At 43.2% G+C, this 6,043-nt stretch overlaps 1 long non-coding RNA gene across 1 annotated transcript; it reads right to left on the minus strand.

The window, feature by feature from the left end:
* Positions 1-365: 365 nt before the first annotated feature.
* On the minus strand, positions 366-2,274 carry LOC135241208 (uncharacterized). Its single transcript, XR_010325936.1, has 4 exons — positions 2,109-2,274; positions 1,951-2,010; positions 667-800; positions 366-418 (listed from the first exon to the last, which is right to left on the minus strand). It is a non-coding gene; the product is annotated as an uncharacterized LOC135241208 (long non-coding RNA).
* Positions 2,275-6,043: the final 3,769 nt, after the last annotated feature.

A 6,043-nucleotide genomic window follows, 5' to 3' on the forward strand; every position in this document is an offset into this window, starting at 1 on the left:
TTACGCAAATGAAGCATCACCTGTTTTATATTGAATCAAATTATGATTTCTATATAATAATTTGAACAATTATAATATTCAATTGGCTTTTAATTCAAATAATTTTGGTACTAATTCAAATCTAAATATGAAGATGAATATGAAGATGAAAAGATGAATGAATCAAAAAATAAAAGGACAAACATGCAAAGCAAGCTTTAAAATCGTGTTTTTCATTTAAGCACATAATACAAACAGTTTAGAGTAATCGTGAAATATGTGCAGGTCCTAAGACCAAACTGGACTGAACCTGCAGACACTGCGGCCCTCCAGGACTGGAGTTCAACCTGCAGACACTGCGGCCCACCAGGACTGGAGTTAAACCTGCAGACACTGTGGCCCTCCAGGACTGCATTGTGACCCCCTGTTGTATAATCACCTGGAATCACAAGGGGAAAGACTTGAGCTAGTGAGGAGGGCATATTCTTTAGTGTATTTCAGGTCTGTCAAGCAGCATTGATCACACTATAAACAGTCTGCAAGCTGTTTCTACCAATGACTGATTACGGTGTGCAAACACATGATGGGTGAATACATAACAGTTTGATGGTTGTGTTCAAATGTAATTGGCGAATACATGTCTGTTTTATTGTGGTGTTCAAACGTAATCGGGAATGAATAGCTCACCCTGTCTTCAGCCATGATACTTCTTGTACACAAAGCAACTCAGCAGGCGTGATGAATATTCCGCTCCATACCACTGCCTCTTCCTGACTCTCACACAATGCATGCTGGGATAGACTCCAGCAACCCCCTCGACCCTGACCAGGAATAGATAATGGATAGACTGATGGACTTCGCTGCCTCTGTCATTATCAGAAGAAATTTACTATCTGTGTCTCCCACCAAGAAAAGCCTTGTTTAAATTTAGACTTTCTTAACACATAAATTACTCCAAATATGAGTAAAAAATGGCACAGGTCAAACATCAGAGGATGATATTGCAAAGTGTACTCATGCTTATTATTATTAAGAGTTATACATATAACGGTATAAAAATGGTAAAATAGCTCTACCCAGTGTGGTTCAAAATATAATCTGTAGCTGACATGTTTAAGTAACTGCACAAATTGATATAATGAAAGTTACTATCTGTGGATATCATACATTGCAGAAAAAATAGTCCAAGCTCACACTGTTTGTAAGCAGTATTAAAATTTATACCAGGGAATTATAGCTTGTTTCTTTTGGTATTTATTCACGGAGTAATACTGAAATAAGGTTTTGTGTAGATAAATAATCATTGCTAAAACTCTTGCTGTTGCATGTTTTTCAGCATTAATGGAGGTGGGTTTATAGTGTTAAAAATGCAGTGCGTACACTGCGGTAGAATTTCAAATGGATGACTAATTCAGCCTTGGCCTTTCTGGCGATAGGAGAGCAGTGTGGGAAACCGCACACCCACGGCGGCCCGTTCCTCCCTGGCGTTTGACTCCCTGCGGGGACAGTCAGATGCACTTTTCTCTCTGGGGGAGTAATGCACATGTATGGCTCCAGCTTCGCCCGTCCCGAATGAACAACCTGAACCTCTTTACACAGCAAGAGAGCTGCGCTCCACCCCAGCAGCGATGAGTGCGCTGGCAGTAACAGTAGATGATGATTTTTTAAAAAGGACAAAAGTGTCAGAGCAGCAACATTAACCCTTTTCCTACATGTAGCCTCACCCAGCAGCTTTATTTAGGTTTAGGGGTCACATGTCAATGAGACCCAGAGCTGGCATTCGGGAAAAGCTGCTCCAGAAAACCTATTAATGTTTCCGTTTTAAAGTTCCATTTTAACATTAGTGTTAACAAGGCCCAAACAGTGCTGTCAAACTCAGCTTGTTTCACGAAGACACCCACCTACCAATAGTGTTCCCTTCTTAAAAAAATAAAAAATGAAGCAAACAGAAGATGTAAACCGAATGATTACCTTACACACACTGTCACTGTCGCTCAACCATGGCATGTAGTTACACGGTTTCTGAAGTTCCTGTACATGCACATTAAAATACGGCAGCTGTTATTGCTTCAGACAAAAATTGTGTGTGTATTACAAACAAATATAATGAGGTATTAATGTCTTGGTACCTGTTTGACTTAAGAACTGTGGGCTGTTCACTGTCGTTTGCTTTCTGAAATCTCCAGTCTTAACTGCACAATCTGGACCATGGAAAGCCAAATATATTTCAATTAACAACTTTCACCATTATAAGGCTCATTGCCCTTTCACGCTTGTGGCTGTGGATTTACTTTTATTCCCAGTAGAACTGACTGCTTTACACTGTGTTTGTAAACCCCTCTCATACCTCCTCCGTCCTCAACCCCACCCACACCTCCGTTGAGGACACACCCTCGAGCACTAAAAGCAAAATGTCAAGCGAAGAGGTGAGGTGGTCAGAGATATTGAAAATCACATTTTTAGCAACATGAATGATTCCATATAGATAGTAACAGTAATTAGGCAGTGTTATAACAATCTTTTACACTGAGCGCACCACTTAATGTGTGAGAACATCGTATGGTACTCCGTGTGCAGCTATTTTGTATGTGTCCTCATTTGATATTTAGCTATTCTGGACATTTAGTTAGAACTGGGATGTAAACATGGAGTTGTGTGTAGAATAACTAACATTGGCAGGCCATGGGTACATTATTGCTAACTAATACACTTGTAGAGTGAATGAGTTTTTCACAAGGTTATCTGTATCCTATTCAAACGCTAGCCTCTTTATTTTCTCAAATCTGACCCCAAACCACAGACTGGGTAACCACGCCCACCCCTCCCCCCACAGAAGAGTGCCACACCCAGAAACATCCAAAACACATTTTAGAATAACAAAAACAGGTAAAAGGTGCAGGAATTTGGAGAAACTAAGTGAACATGTAGATTGCCAGTGCATCATAGATATGTCTTAAATGTTTATTTTATAATATTTTGCGATATTTCTATTTGGCATCGTTGGCCTGTAACACCACATTGCTGCAGCCTCTCGGGCTGTGTCTGATTCCAGTACTGCCCTTTGGGGGGTGGAGTGGGGCTGTGATCTGAGTTCCTGACCATTGCTGGGTAGTGCTGTCTGCTTTGGGGGGTGAGTAGATGTGTCTGATTCTAATATGCTTGTTGCTGTTCTGATTCCAACTCAGTGGGCTGTCTCTGATTCTACGCCTTGGGGGTGGAGTGGGGCTGTCTCTGATTCCAATACTGCCCTTTGGGGGGTGGAGTGGACGCCTCCTGGTAATGGGCACAGTATTTCCCTACTGTCAGTGGAAGGGAGTGGTGTGCAGACTGTGCACTGCGTGATCCCAGCTTGTGCACAGACAAGCATATCTGCCATTTCCACTCACCCTGTGAATCAGGCAGCTGGTGAGCTATGATAATGCTGTACCTGAGCTTCTAACCAGCGCTGGTGAGCTATGATAATGCTGTACCTGAGCTTCTAACCAGCGCTGGTGAGCTATGATAATGCTGTATCTGAGCTTCTGACCAGCGCTGGTGAGCTATGATAATGCTGTATCTGAGCTTCTGACCGGCGCTGGTGAGCTATGATAATGCTGTATCTGAGCTTCTGACCAGCGCTGGTGAGCTATGATAATGCTGTACCTGAGCTTCTAACCAGCGCTGGTGAGCTATGATAATGCTGTATCTGAGCTTCTGACCAGCGCTGGTGAGCTATGATAATGCTGTATCTGAGCTTCTGACCAGTGCTGGTGAGCTATGATAATGCTGTATCTGAGCTTCTGACCAGCACTGGTGAGCTATGATAATGCTGTATCTGAGCTTCTGACCGGTGCTGGGAGACACTGGTCTGACTTCACAGGGCATTTTTCCTTCATTTTTATTTTCAAATAAGTTCAGATGTTTTATACTGCAAATTTTCAAACCTGCCTTTGTGGCAGAAAATCAAAGAAAGCTGAATTTATTGGAATGTAGAGCCGAGGGCCAATGTTGGCTGAGCCCTGACCACGGTGTGCCAGCCTACTGATAGCCGGCGGTGTCGGTTGTTGTTGTTTTCACAGTTAAGCCCTGCAAAAGCGCTGCTCAAACACCAGGGATTGTTCCAAGCACAACAGGGAAGATTATGCTTTTAATAGCTAATGATTGGAGAGATTATACCCCATTATCCTTGAAACCGGCAGTTTAGCTGAGTTGTCTTCCTGTGAATGGATGGACAAACAGCTTCAGGAAAAGAAAACATTGCTATCGCAGTGGCCAGACGGGCCTCATGGTCTCAGGCAATCCTATTAAACAGTCTTGCATTTAGGCCGAATGTAATTATTGAGCTCAATGAGGGTGACATATTAGCTGTTTCTGTTTCTGCTGCCATCACCTCATTCATACATCAAAGCAGCTGGGCCAGCATCCTCTGAAGCTCCCTAGGCTAGACTGCAGTGCAGTGTCACAGTATTGTAAAACAGTATCTGTATTCTAGTGCATCCATTTGTACAACACGGTTTGAGCTCCATTCACACTCACAGACACAAGGATTAATTTATAACAGCATTCTCAATAGCATGAAAGTACTTTTTACAAAACCTGATTTTATAGATCTCTCTGTATAAGTACAAAACCTCTTTTACAAGACTTGGGGGTGCCTGTTCCTCACCATTTTTACAAGCGTAGGGAGTCCCCGAGACACTGATTAACAGACATTACTGTTTTTGGTACAGAAATCACATCTTGCTGATCAGGGTAGTGAATTTGAAATGACTGCAAATCATTGTGGCAGTAAAATGGAGAGGAAAATCTCATTATGTCAACATCCTCATTCGATTACAAGTTGAAAGCCTCCTGGTCTCCCCTTGTCACTCAGCTAATGATGATGGAATTGTTGTTTTTGTCTGTAAATGTTAGGGGGACTGACCGTGCACTATATCAGTGAAACGGACTATGTAGAAGAAGCTGATGAAGAAGCTCTTTATCATAAGAGTAACGGACAAGGCTGCTGGGGGCTCATTCAGTTAAGGCACCACGTGGTGGAGCATGGATGAGCCCCACGGTCTCAGATCGAATTGCAACTGTACTGACCATGGCCAGAGCTCCGTAGGGTGACGAGCAGTCGGTGATTGCATCACCCAGCGTATGGGAGGGGTTAGTCAGTTAGGGATCTGTTGCATCGCCCAGGGAATGGGAGGGGTCAATCGCAGGGTATGGGAGGGGTTAGTCGCAGGGTATGGGAGGGGTCAGTCACTGGGTATGGGAGGGGTCAGTTGCAGGGAATGGGAGGGGTCAGTCAGTTAGGGATCTGTTGCATCGCCAGGGTATGGGAGGGGTCAGTCGCAGGGTATGGGAGGGGTCAGTCGCAGGGTATGGGAGGGGTCAGTCGCAGGGTATGGGTGGGGTCAGTCGCAGGGTATGGGAGGGGTCAGTCAGTTAGGGATCTGGACCAGGTCTGGAATAATTGCTTATGATCACTATAGGTTAGTAAATTGGGGGAAAGCGTTAGTATTAGGTCTTTACACATCTGTTCACAAAGAACCTTGTGAGTAATACAGTTACATTATATTACTTTACAATAATGCATTGGTAATCAACTCTGTTCCTGAAGATCTACAGTCCGGTAGGTTTTCGTTCCAAGCCTAGAAAAAGTACATCCCATTCACCAGCTAGACATGTTTTTTGAGTTTCTAATTAGTAGACAGGTATGCCAAATTAGGGTTTAAATGAGAACCTAGAGGATGGCAGATCTCCAAGGACAGAGTTGGTTAACACTGACCTAGCTGCTGCTGTGATTCTGAGTAATAGACTGCAGTAGGCAATGCCATGTTCTGAACATACCGTACATAAACAAAGATGTACTGCAGTGATCACTGCTAAGTAACACAATAAGGGAAAAATAAGTGGTTATTGCTGCATGCAAAATACACCAATAAAGATGTGGATTTGCATTCCAGACATTGCATTAAGAGTGAAATAGACGGAAGTATGGGATTCTGGTAAAGTTGTGGTTAGGCTTTTCCAGGTATCACAACAAAGGTTTTCCTCCCTTTCTGGGAAAGGGATTAGTCATTAATTACAATACCAT

This window comes from Anguilla rostrata, chromosome 15, assembly GCF_018555375.3.
Source record: "Anguilla rostrata isolate EN2019 chromosome 15, ASM1855537v3, whole genome shotgun sequence".
Taxonomy (NCBI): domain Eukaryota; kingdom Metazoa; phylum Chordata; class Actinopteri; order Anguilliformes; family Anguillidae; genus Anguilla; species Anguilla rostrata.